Raw genomic sequence first — 14,309 nt, forward strand, 5'->3', positions numbered from 1 at the left:
CAATACTTTTGTCTGGCCCATTTTTGGAGTTTTGTGTGAAATGATCAATGTTTTGCTTTTTGCTTCATTCTCTTTTGTGTTTATTCATTTAAGAGAAATTAAATGAAGATAATAATACCAAAGAATTTGTGTTTGCAATCATTTTCAGGAAGAAACTGAATATTATCTGAATTGCAGGGGTGTAAATACTTTTGGCCACAACTGTAAGAGTGATTGCACACCCGTCGGGCGCGCAGGGGGATTACAAACCACGCAACAGACTGACCTCGCAATGGGGTGTAACCATGCACCAGACTGGCATGTGTGCAGACTATCATCACTGTCCCCATAAGGGAATAGAAGTGGATATGTCATTGCATCACACTATCTGTGAAGAAAGCTGATTTGAACTGTTTGGTTTTCACTTTTCAGGTGAACTCTGATGTTCCTATTAAATGGGGGTTCACCCAATGCATTTTGATAAATTATAGCTACTTCATTGCACCCTGGTGCATTGTAGCGCCTCTGGTCATCATTGTAGTAATTTATAATTGACTTTGTTATTTCGAGTGGATCACGATTTTCTGATTCAGCAATCCTCTCTTCCTCTCTTTCAAATTCCCTCATCATTGTGAATGCTCTTGCGAGTCGGTTAATTGCTTTCATTTTCTATCCAAGAGATGACAGCACTGATGGGAGACACTTTTTATTTGCTTGACTTCTTGTACTTAATGCTTCTTCACGGTCCAAAATATAAATCTGGGCATACTTGGGAGTACTACCCACAGCGGGATGCAATGGGGTAGTTCTGTGGTAAATTTGTCCATGAATTCAAAAACAGTATGGACCATACCCATGAGGTGGCGCTACTTGTGCTGCCATTGATGCCAAAGCAAGAGAGCTATTGTATTGCCTTATATTAGCCATAAAGTTCTTGGAGTGCTGATGCTCTCCTTTCATCAACTTGACTAATTGATCATCCATTGTTGCCTCCCAATGTTGCCTTACAGGCTAATGTTCAAAAAAGGCTGATGCCTGAACCCATCCCCAGGGAGCGCTCCTCTCCTTATTAGATATGTCACTTAACTCCTATCCAGGGCCTTACAGTACTTAGGTATCCATGGTTATGCCCACGCATATAGGGAGGCTGGTCTAGAAACCTGATCCCTGAGTATATCTATAAATTAGGCTTTTACACAAAAAACCATGTTCACGGTGAGGGGCAGCTAGGCTGATGTGTTCCATTTCATAATTCTACCTCCCTCAGGGACAGAATACCAGAATACAAAGTTCGATATTTCTGTAAGTTTTCTCCCTTATATTTTAGCACTGTTTTTGCATATTTGTATGTCACTTTTTAGTTCCATTTTTTATATCTTTTTTACTGTAAGCACTGTATCTTTTCTAGTAAAGCTTAAAACTTTAATAAGTTTGAACCTTGTATATGCGCTAAAGAATCCATAGCCTTACAGTGTGTGATTCTGGTGATTGGCAGACAATAGTAGTAGTAATATTTCCGGGACTCATCGCCCGTGTGTTCGGCGAGTGGTGGCAGCGTGTATGAGCGGGGTGTGTGGTCTGTGTCAGGGTGTGATTTATGCTCCCATTGCAGCATAGAACAGAGGTTGAATGCTGCACTGAGGGAGAGGAGATAGATTAACCCTTGCAGGCACAATCCAAAGTCACGTGCTGAGAAGTGGGTACGTGACAATTATCTGACCCTAAGACAACACCTCTTCTCAATGAAGACTGTGCCCTAAGGATTCCCCATTAGTGATGAGCGAGCGTGCTGGGGTATCATGTTATGCGATATCATGTTTGTTAGGCAATCCCTGCATGTGTTGCGGCTGTCTAACAGCTGTGAGACATGCAGCCGCGGGGACTCGAGCATGCCCAAGATACTTGGATACCACCCGAGAATGCACGCCCATCATTAGTCTCTATAATGGGCCTATTAATCGTACAGAGCAACAGAAATCATCATACAAGAATATATGGTAACAACCCCAATAACCAATTATCAGTCACCAGTGGTCACATGCCCCAATATCTTAGCAATTTCAAAAGTGCTGCATACCTCTGTAAGACTTGTAACAATTTTTGACTTTTCAGAGTCAGTTAAATCTTGCTTTTTGGCCCATTTTGCCTGGGGAAAACAAGCTGCCTGATAATTTTGCACACCTTGATAAAGGGTGTTGTATCCTTACGCCACACCCCCCTCATTACACAAATACATATCACCTGCTCTGTTTCATCCATTAAGCATTCAAGGTTATACAGCTTGGAGTTGGAAAATCTGCATAAAAATGGCTAAATACTTGCCAAATAATTGTGAGCACAGTGTAGGGCTACCTTGTGTCTCAAGATGTTCAATTATTATTTCTATTGTATCCTGTTCAGGCCAGCTCAGAGGTTCCATCGACATGGCAAAAATAGTGGATCTTTGCCACAACCCAGATATAATGCTGAAATGTTTGACAATGCATCCTATGAAGTGACGATCCTGTCTGAGGGAGGTGAATGCAGTGCTAGTATAGCAGATTTAAATATATATAAAGTTCTCTAGAAGATTTAATACAGTATATCTTGACTATACAGGTTTAGGCAAAGTGTTCTTCCATAGAAATAAATGTAAGTTATGGAAAAAATTTAGCAAAGCAAACTATGTTGCTGGTTTAACTCCGGAGTTGTAGAAATAACGTAGCTCGCAGTGTTACACTGCTTCCGTAACTCCCTTCAGGTCCATTGAGGACCTCCAGCGGCTCCTAGATACCCGATGTTTACTTTAGAAAACAGCATCCAGCATCGCTGATCGCTGGTCTCTCGCTGCCACACGCAGCGGGAGACCAGCGATCACAAAATGGCCCAGGACGATCGAGCACGATCAGCGATACCCGGCAGGGGGGCCGGTCGCTGATCCCCGTCACACACTGCGATCTCGCTGGCGAGATCGCTGTGTGTGACGGGGCCTTAAAGAGGTTGTCCGGGCTTTTCACATAATCTCAGTACATAACTGGGCTGCAGAATTATGACAATAAGTAATTTACTTTGTCACTAGTTTGCACGGTTTTTTAGATATTAGGAACAGAACGTCCAAGTGGGGGGTGTTATGGCATTGAAACCTCCTACTCTACTCCAAACATGCACTCCATAGCTACAGGCCCTCCCCGTCCACATGAAGAAGCCCTCATCACACAGTAACAAATCCTCCCCCTCTAGCAGCCTCACTGCAGAGCAGCTGCTCCTCCCCCAGACACAAGCTGAACAGTGATCTATGCAAAGTGAAACCAGTGAGGAGGGAAAATCGTCCTATATTCTGGGACAGGCTGCTCCCATCAGTATTTGTGTCATTAGAGACACAGTGCTCACACATACACTGCACCAAATCTGCTGCTGTGTGAAGACATCAGTGACACAGAGCTGTCTCATTCCCACAGCAGAGGCTTTGTCACACAACAGATTACATCATTGACTGCCATCCCCTGTGCAGATTAGAAGCTGCAGACCCCATCACTGGCCATCACACAGTCTGTTCTCACTGCTGCCAGCAGCCTGGGACAGTGAGGGAAGGAATTACTGATAATGAGTTATGTATTGTAATCATGGAGTGGCCCAGAATACAGGACGATTTTCACTCCTCACTAGTTTCACTTTCCATAGATCACTGTTCAGAGTGTGTCTGGGGGAGGAGCAGCTGGGTGGTCTTCTCTCTGCAGTGAGGCTGCTAGAGGGGGAGGATTTGTTATTGTGTGATGAGGGCTTCTTCATGTGGACGGGGAGGGCCTGTAGCTATGGAGGGTGGGGTTGTTGCTATAGAGGGCATGTTTGGAGTAGAGTAGGAGGTTACGACTAGTTCTCATTTCAATGCCAATGCTTGGACGTTCTGTTCAGAATATCTAGAAAACTGCGCAAACTAGTGACAGAAAGTAAATTACTTATTGTCATAATTCTGCAGCCCAGATATGTACTGAGATTATGTGAAAAGCCCGGACAACCCCTTTAAGCTGAAGCTGATAAGCTGCCAGAAAAAAAAAAAATGACGGCTCATTCACCCTGCAGAGCCGGCTCATTTCGTACACAGCAGGGAGCTGGCTCTTTGAATCGGATCATTCGTGAACGACACATCACTAGTTGGATTGCAGAGCTTCAGGAGGGCAGATAGAGCTGTGCTGGCTTCTCAGGCTCATTGTTCCCGAACACGTCACACTTTATAAGGTTGGTATTTTATGTTTTTAGGCATCACAATTGTTTATTTAGCTTGTTTTATGAATGGATAGTGCAAAGTGTGTGGATATTTCATAGAAATAAGGCAGATTACAAATGAAAGTGTGCTTCTCAGGCACATTGTTCCCTAACACATTCTTTCTCGTGCTTCAGATTATCTGCTGAAATGGAGAGGAAAATGTATAATTTATCAGAGCCCCTTCATGTTGAGGAAGTGAGAAACATGCTGTTAGATGATGATGATGAAGATCCCACACTGAATGAGGATTTAGGAGAAGAAAGTGAGATTGATTCTCATGATGAGGTGGAAGTATGTGAAATTGATTCTGAAACAGAGCAAGATGGTGACAGTGATGAGGATGAAGACGATGTAGAATCATATTATATGGGAAAAGATAAAAAAAAACAACGGTTTGACGACAGAACTACCCGAACTGAATGTAAAACATATGACAGACTTGCTCCAATTTGGGATTTATTCCAAAAATTTGTGGAAAATTGTAAGAAAAGCTATTGGTCTGGGGCGAATCTCACTATTGGCCAAATGCTCCCTGGTTTTCGTGGCAGATGCGCATTTCGTCAATATATTCCATCAAAACCTAGCAAATTCGGAATAAAAATGTATGCCCTTGTTGATGCCAGTAAGACCTACACATACAACATTGAAATTTATGCAGGAAAACAGCCAGATGATCCTTACCGTGTCAGCAACAAACCCAGTGATGTTGTAAAAAGAATGTCTGAGCCCTTATTTGGATCGGGTCGCAACATAACAGATGACAATTGGTTTTCAAATTGTGATCTGACTGATTATCTGAAAATGCAGAAGCTTTCATGTGTCGGAACTGTAAGAAAAAATAAAAAAGAATTGCCGCCACAGTTTGTAAGTGTGAAAGGGAGAAAACAGTACTGCAGTATGTTTGCATTCCATGATGGAAAGGTTTTGGTTTCCTATGTACCACGCGAAAAAAAAAATACTTCTCTCAACACTTCATAATGATGGTGCCATCGATCCTGGGTCTGAGGCACAAAAAAAACAGAGATAATTACATTTTATAATGCAACCTGATCAGATGTGCTCAACTCTCAGCGTCAGCAGAAGCACCAGGCGCTGGCCAATGGTCATATTTTTCACTATGCTGAATTTGGGTAGTATAAATTCACAAGTGATTTACCTTGAAAACCAGCTTGAACCACTCCGTAAAAGAGCCTATCTGAAAAAATTGGCCCATGAACTAATGCATGGAGAGCTACGCAGGAGAAGTATGAAAACCATCGGTATCCCCTCTGGCCTTAAAGTTCAGCTCAAAAGATTCCGCCCAGAAGATGATAGTGAAAATCCACTACCTGCACCACAGCCCAAAAGAGAGATGCACCACCTGCACCATGGAAAGCGGGAACAGAAGGCTAATTATGAATGTCACAAATGTCATCATGCAATCTGCCTGACACATGCAGAAATGATGTGTAATTCTTGCTCTTTGCTTTGCAAATGTGTTTTTTCTGGGGAACCTTCAGGATCTAATTCTGAATGAATGTGTGTGTAATATTACTTTAGGTACCTTAAAATTAAGTTTGTTTCCCTAAATTTTCTTTATAGAGTTATTTGTCAGCGTCAAACTGGGGGCTATTTGGCGGGAGGTTTGAAATGTTTGTATTTCAGGGTTATTACTTTTATGTTAAGTAAATGGTCTTTTTTTGCACCTGATTCTGTGTAGTCTCTTATTACATCTCTCTGAAGGTCACTGATCACTTATAGAGCACTGAAATTGCAAAAATTAGATATTATAGGTATTTTTCTAGCCTGCGCCTGACAGGCACATTATTCCCTAACTCGTTAGTAAAGATATTGTTCCAGACGGAGGGTTAAGTACTTGATCCCTTAATTTTTTTTTTTCTTTTTGAACAGTGTATTTTTAATTTGTAAAAGAAATATAGGGTCATACATGAGACACAAAGACTAAGCACAAGGATGCAATTTAGTCAGTCAAGATTTTGTATTTTTATTCATTAGGTACATGTTACTGAAGACATGAACAAAAATTGACAAGCATATTTCATGTGCTTTAAGGGGAAACATGAGCAGAATGCATAAAGTCACATAAAAATTAACTCACGTACCTGAATTTCTATAGAAAGCACATTCAAGTCCTTACAATCTAGGAATAATACCTCTTATATAGCAGTAAGATAGTTCTCTGCACTATTCATAAGTGAGACCCCAGGAGCAGGAGAAAAGGTCAGCACTGGGCTATGCTTTCCTATAGAAAACTCTTACATCAAGAAACCTATTTGGCAGAGAACATTTTTCAGGGCCAAAAGTCATGAGCTGAATATAGGGATAACAGTGTAATTTTGAACATAAAGCATGACATTTTTAAGTGTTTGTTTGGGAAAAATATATGTACAGGGTAGGCCATTTATATGGATCCACCTAAATAAAATGGGAATGGTTGGTGAGATCAACTTCCTATTTGTGGCACATTAGGGGGAAAACTTTTCAAGGTGGGTGGTGACCATGGCGGCCATTTTGGATCCAACTTTATAAAAGGCCCACCCTGTACATTAGGACAAAGCAGAGATAGACAGATAGATAGAAATATCTCTGCTAATAGGATCCAGTTCTATACCTGGTACCAAGTATACCATTTTCTACATTAAGACATGTGTTATAGCATTTTGAATGCACCAAAATTTTAAGTATGGGGTATCTTAATAAACCCTAAACTTTTCCATAAATTATTTTACAAGGAAACTGTAAGGCCATATTCACAAATTAGTGTTTCAAGTCCGACAGCAAATCTATATCCTGTCCATTTAGTAGTTTAGATCACAGGCTGATTTATTAAAATCTGTCAGTTTCGTCTGCAAATAGGACTACTCTGGGGCATGAACTTTTTTGTGACCATTAGTTTGTATAAAACAAAGTGCAGATGAGCTGATATTAATGACCTATCATCTTTATCTTTTCAGTCTGACAACCATCACCCCCATCGATCAGCTGAACAGCACAGCGTCATTCAGTAGGCAGGAGCAGGTTACTCAGTGTCAGAGCAAACAGCTGATCAGTGAGGCTAAAGGATGTCAGATTAAGCTAGCAGCTTAGGATACCTGTTTTCAATTACTCCAGTTCTGGATTCACAGACGCACAGCTCAGTAGTGCTGTGTAATATTCTCCCCCTTCTGCTGCTTCTATCTCATGTGCTACAGAGAAAGAAAAGCAGGAATTAATTTTCCTCTTTATAAATTTTATCATAAACCTCATAGGCGCTAGTATCCACTCAGCAACTCAGACAGAACTGAAATTAGAGATAAAGCCTGCATAGGGAAACTGGTGAAATCGCATGATAGAAGTCATATAATAACCAGAAACAGTGACCATGAACACACAACTCTGTGGTATCTGGTACAATACACTTCAATGATTCCTTACTGCAGAATACTGTCAGCAGTCTCAGATAGGAGAATTTTCAGTAGACCACCATCTGTGGCTGCTTTTTTGCTGCAGCCAAAACCTGATCTCTTGGCAGTAACAAAAACTCAGCAGATAAAAAGCAGGTTTTAATAGCTTCATTTCTCCTTTTTTAAGGATCACAAAGTTCAGCTTTGTTTACACCATACAGCATGAACAATGCAAGGCATATGTGTAACCATAAACCTTTTTGTAAAAAAAAGGGAAAACTGAGCAAATTATTTAGCGGCAAAAGATTTTTATAACTGACAAAATGGCCGCCAGAGGCGGTGCGCATGCGCAGCTGAAATCTCAGTGGCCATTTCCCCCGGAGTCCACCACATTGAAAAGCATGGAAAAAGCAGGGGCTCTGGGTTTTCACATAATGTTGGTGGAGCCTCTGCACCGCTGAACACCCCCTATAGCCTGGGAGCCACAGCATTGCCCCACTGCAGCCTGTAAGCTACATTCGGATTATAAAACACCCCCCCGTTCTCCTACCAATTTTCTTTTTTTTTTTTTTTTTTGGGGGGGGGGGGTGCATTATATAATCCGAAAAACATGGTAACTGCAACTGTAACAACCGCGGAGGAATCAAATTTTGTAGGCACTGTTTACTTTCTCACATTGGTCATGGCCATGGGAAAGAAGCGAGATGCTGCAGTTTAAAAAAAAAAAAAGCATCAGTTTTCTAATTCAGCCAGGAAAAAAAAACCCGTCTGCATAAGATTTCTGAAATCTCATAGCTTTTGCTAGTACTATAGTACTTTAAAAAGCAGCTTTTAATTTGCATAAAAAAAAGCTCAGCAAAAACGCAACGTGAACACAGCCTAAAAACCCATTGGTGATCACACTGCAGTGGAGGCTAAAATCGTAACAGGGAAGCCGGCTGTCTAATGACTTATATGCCAAGGGGTTAACCTACTGTAACCTCATCTAGCTCAACAGTTGCAAAATAAATTAACAGAGTTAGGAACTACAGGTAATGTATAAAAAACTTGGATTAGTTTTTTTTTTGTCTGTTAAATATGAATCTGTCATTAGGATCAACCCTTTATGCCATTTATATGGGCATACAAGTAATGGGAAGCTAAATAAAATGGTACATCGATATCTGCAATCCGATGTGTTATTCCAGAGAAATTCATGTTTTTCTTATTTATAAATAAATGAGTTGTTAAAGGTTGTGGGCTGAACCCTGATCTGCATGATACTCCGCCTCCAGGACTTATTGTAAATAAAAAGGGGCGTTCCCGGTGTGAGACATGTAATGACTTCTCTCCTGATCTCACTGCAGAGCTGTGTGATTATAGCGCACATATCTGCAGGTTCCTCTCAGCTTCAGCTTCCATCTGATATGCAGCCAGTGTTGCAATACAGCAGAGCTGTGAGAGCTGCAGCAAACGTGTTTGTCAGAAGACAAGGTTCAGTTCTACTGTTGTGTTATTTATATGTCTCACACTGATAATGCCCCCATTGATTTCAAATAAGCTCTGAAGGCGGATTCTCATGAAGATCAGTGCCCGGCCCATAGTCCTTAACAGTTCACTTGCATATAAGAAAAATGTGTATCTCGATGGAATAAGATATCGGATTGCAGAAACATTGTTACCTTAGCTTCCTATGCCCTACATGCCCATATAAATGGCTTAGGCTAATTTAACATTAGCTTTTTTTGCGCAGCTCATCGTGCGCAATAGAAACGCATGCAAAAACGCATCATGTGTTTTTCCATGTGTTTGCGGTTTTTATGCGCATTTGTTCTCTAGGGGTTAAAACCAGTGTCTACACATTTTTACGCCAAAAACGCATGCGCACGAAAACGCATGTCCATGCGCACGCCTGCGTTCCCATAGACTGTAATGCGTTATTTTGTCGCATTCCGTGCGCATGCGTTTTTTAGACGCCTTTCGGCGAACCCAAAAATGCAACAGGTCGCGTCTGGCGCGCCTAGGCGCACACCTTGAAAAAACACATGTGCACGAAAACGCATGCAAACACAAGACCATGTACACGCCATGTTAAACATAGGTGCGCATGACGCATGGACGCGTACGAATGTGAAAGCTAACGTGAAATCAGCCATAGAAAGGTTTATTCTACTGACAGATTCCCTTTAATTGAGGGGATGGTGAATAAGCAATTGCACTATTGTGTCTTTAGGTATTGACTAGTGATAGGCAAACGTGCTTGAATAAGGCGTCATGAGCAAGCTAGTGTGATACAGTTTTTGCTTTTTAAAGTGAACCGCAAAAACAGCAATTTAGACATTGATTTTATGGAGGAATTATTTTTCAGCTTTTTTATAATGCACTCACCTTGGGGAAAAGAACTGTGAAAATGGTATTAGTAAGGTTGTAATGGTGGACCATTTTATTCCAAAAATGTAATCTTTATATGTTAAGTGTTTGATCCCTTGCTGATTTTGTAATTTTGCCTACTGAAAGACATGAACAGTCTATAATTTTAAGGGTAGGTTAATTTTAACATTGAGAGGTAGAATATCAAAAATAAAATCCCCCCCCAAAAAAATCACATTGTATAAATATATAAATTAATTTGCATTTTGCAGTGAGAAATAAGTATTTGATCCCTCTGGCAAACAAGACTTAATACTTGGTGGCAAAACCCTTGTTGGCAAGCACAGCAGTCAGAATTTTTTGTAGTTGATGATGAGGTTTGCACATGTGTCACCCATAAGTTTTCTATGGGTTTAAGGTCTGGAGGCTGGCTAGGCCACTGCATGACCTTAATGTGCTTATTTTTGATCCACTCCTTTGTTGCCTTGGCTGTATGTTTTAGGTCATTGTCTTGCTGGAAGACCCAGCAACGACCCATTTTTAATGTCCTGGCAGAGAGGGAAGGAGGTTGTCACTCAGGATTTTACGGTACATGGCTCCATCGATTCTCCAATTGATGCGGTGAAGTAGTCCTATGCCTTTAGCAGAGAAACACCCCAAAAACAATGTTTCCACCTCCATGCTTGACAGTGAGGATGGTGTTCTTTGGGTCATAGGCAGCATTTCTCTTCCTCCAAACATCGTGAGTTGAGTTAATGCCAAAGAGATCAATTTTTGTCTCATCTGACCACAACACCTTCTCCCAATCACTCACAGAATCAATCATTGGCAAACTTCAGACGGGCCTGCACACGTGCCTTCTTGAGCAGGGGGACATTGCGGGCACTGCAGGATTTTAAACCTAAAGTATTACCAATGATTTTCTTGGTGACTGTGGTCCCAGCTGCCTTGAGATCATTAACAAGTTCCCCCCATGTAGTTTTAGGCTGATCTCTCACCTTCCTCATGATCAAGCATACCCCACGAGGTGAGATTTTGCATGGTGCCCCAGATTGATGTCAATTGACAGTCATTTTGTATTCCGTACATTTTCTTACTATTGCACCAACAGTTGTCTCCTTCTCATCCAGCACCTTTCTTATGGTTTTGTAGCCCATTCCAGCTTTCTGCAGGTCTATGATCTTGTCCCTGACATCCTTAGAAAGCTCTTTGGTCTTGCCCATGTTCTAGAAGTTAGAGTCTGACTGATTGAGTCTGTGGACAGGAGTCTTTTATAAAGGTGACTATGTAAGACAGCTGTCTTTAATGCACGCAACGAGTTGATTAGGAGAGTCTAACTGGTCTGTAGGAGCCAGAACTCTTAATAGTTGGTAGGGGATCAAATACATATTTCTTACTGCAAAATGCACATAAATTTATATAATTTATACAATGTGATTTTATGGATTTTATTTTTGATATTCTCTCAATGTTAAAATTAATCTACCCTTAAAATTATAGAATGTAAAATTATAGACTGTTCATGGCATTGTCAGTTGTCAAACTTACAAAATCAGCAAGGTATCAAACACTTATTTCCCCCACTGTATGTATGTGTATATATATATATATATATATATATATACATACATATACACACAGTGCCTACAAGTAGTATTCAACCCCCTACAGATTTAGCAGGTTTGATAAGATGCAAATAAGTTAGAGCCTTCAAACTTCACACAAGAGCAGGATTTATTAACAGATGCATAAATCTTACAAACCAAAAAGTTATGTTGCTCAGTTAAATTTTAATAAATTTTAAACATACAAGTGTGGGTCAATTATTATTCAACCCCTAGGTTTGTGGAATAACCCTTGTTTGCAATTACAGCTAATAATCGTCTTTTATAAGACCTGATCAGGCCGGCACAGGTCTCTGGAGTTATCTTGGCCCACTCCTCCATGCAGATCTTCTCCAAGTTATCTAGGTTCTTTGGGTGTCTCATGTGGACTTTAATCTTGAGCTCCTTCCACAAGTTTTCAATTGGGTTAAGGTCAGGAGACTGACTAGGCCACTCCAACACCTTGATTTTTTGCCTCTTGAACCAGGCCTTGGTTTTCTTGGCTGTGTGCTTTGGGTCGTTGTCTTGTTGGAAGATGAAATGACGACCCATCTTAAGATCCTTGATGGAGGAGCGGAGGTTCTTGGCCAAAATCTCCAGGTAGGCCGTGCTATCCATCTTCCCATGGATGCGGACCAGATGGCCAGGCCCCTTGGCTGAGAAACAGCCCCACAGCATGATGCTGCCACCACCATGCTTGACTGTAGGGATGGTATTCTTGGGGTCGTATGCAGTGCCATCCAGTCTCCAAACGTCACGTGTGTGGTTGGCACCAAAGATCTCGATCTTGGTCTCATCAGACCAGAGAACCTTGAACCAGTCTGTCTCAGAGTCCTCCAAGTGATCATGAGCAAACTGTAGACGAGCCTTGACATGACGCTTTGAAAGTAAAGGTACCTTACGGCTCGTCTGGAACGGAGACCATTGCGGTGGAGTACGTTACTTATGGTATTGACTGAAACCAATGTCCCCACTGCCATGAGATCTTCCCGGAGCTCCTTCCTTGTTGTCCTTGGGTTAGCCTTGACTCTTCGGACAAGCCTGGCCTCGGCACGGGAGGAAACTTTCAAAGGCTGTCCAGGCCGTGGAAGGCTAACAGTAGTTCCATAAGCCTTCCACTTCCGGATGATGCTCCCAACAGTGGAGACAGGTAGGCCCAACTCCTTGGAAAGGGTTTTGTACCCCTTGCCAGCCTTGTGACCCTCCACGATCTTGTCTCTGATGGCCTTGGAATGCTCCTTTGTCTTTCCCATGTTGACCATGTATGAGTGCTGTTCACAAGTTTGGGGAGGGTCTTAAATAGTCAGAAAAGGCTGGAAAAAGAGATAATTAATCCAAACATGTGAAGCTCATTGTTCTTTGTGCCTGAAATACTTCTTAATACTTTAGGAGAACCAAACAGAATTCTGGTGGTTTGAGGGCTTGAATAATAAATGACCCTCTGAATAAACTTTTCACAATTTAAAAAAAAATTACAAAGAAATAACATTCTTTTTTGCTGCAGTGCATTTCACACTTCCAGGCTGATCTACAGTCCAAATGTCACAATGTCAAGTTAATTCCGAATGTGTAAACCTGCTAAATCTGCAGGGGGTTGAATACTACTTGTAGGCACTGTATATATACACACACACACACACACACACACACACGATTGAGGGTGGGAAAAAATTAATATGCTATTTAACCCTTCATGACCTTGTGATATTCCGCTTTTGTGCCTTCGTTTGCTCTTCCCCTTCTTCCGAGAGTGATACATTTATATTTTATAAATTTAGCTGTGTGAGTGCTTGTTTGTTGCAGGACGAGTTGTACTTTTGAATGACACCATTGATTTTATCACATAGTGTACTGGAAAATGGGCAAAAAATTACAAGTTCTTTGAAATTGCCAAAAAAAGTGAAATTCCACATTTTTTTTTTTTTTTTTTTATATTTACCATGTTCACTGTATGGTAAAATTGGCCTGGCAGTATGATTTCCCATGTCAGTACGAGTACAGAGATACCAACATGTATGTTTTTTTATTTATATATTTATTTTTTTATTATTTAAGTGGTGAAAGTTTTTTTTAAATTTGTAAGAACCAAAAAATGTTGCTTATGTCACCATTTTCAGAGACCAGTAGCGTTTTTATTTTTCTGGAGCTGGGGCTGGGCGAGGGCTTATTTTTTTGCTCCCTGAGCTGATGTTTTTATTGATCTTAATTAAGGGTAGATATGATGCTTTGATCGCCTCTTATTGCAATGTTGCTGCAGACAAAAAAAAACATACTGCTGGCATTTTGATTGTTTTTCCCATTACTCCGTTTTATGATCATGTGACATAGGCGTTGATGGGCGTGGTTTGAGACGCGCTTTCTGCTGGTGCGGGCTAAATCCTGCTCTTAGTGATTGACAGCGGGATTTAACACATTAACGGCCGAGGGCTCCACCTGCAACTGTTAAAGGCACTTGATGGCTGATTAAATCAGCCATCAAATTGGGGGGAAAACACATGGGCTCAGCGTTGGGAGTCCATATCAAAGGCAGGGACGCGACCTTTCACGTAAATATATGTCAAAGGTTGTGAAGGGGTTAATATCAGAGAAAGAACAGGCTTAGGGACTAATTCACATGACATCCATGTTTTCTTGTGCGTGAAAAAAATGTACCGATATTTACCATTGTGTTGGATCAGATTTTCCTTTGTGATTGTTCAGTGTCCGTTTTTACCATGAGCGGTTGATCAGTTTTTCTTATATGCAAAAACA

This window comes from Dendrobates tinctorius, unplaced genomic scaffold, assembly GCF_039654945.1.
Source record: "Dendrobates tinctorius isolate UK_male_01 unplaced genomic scaffold, ASM3965494v1 ptg000036l, whole genome shotgun sequence".
Classification (NCBI taxonomy): Eukaryota; Metazoa; Chordata; class Amphibia; order Anura; family Dendrobatidae; genus Dendrobates; species Dendrobates tinctorius.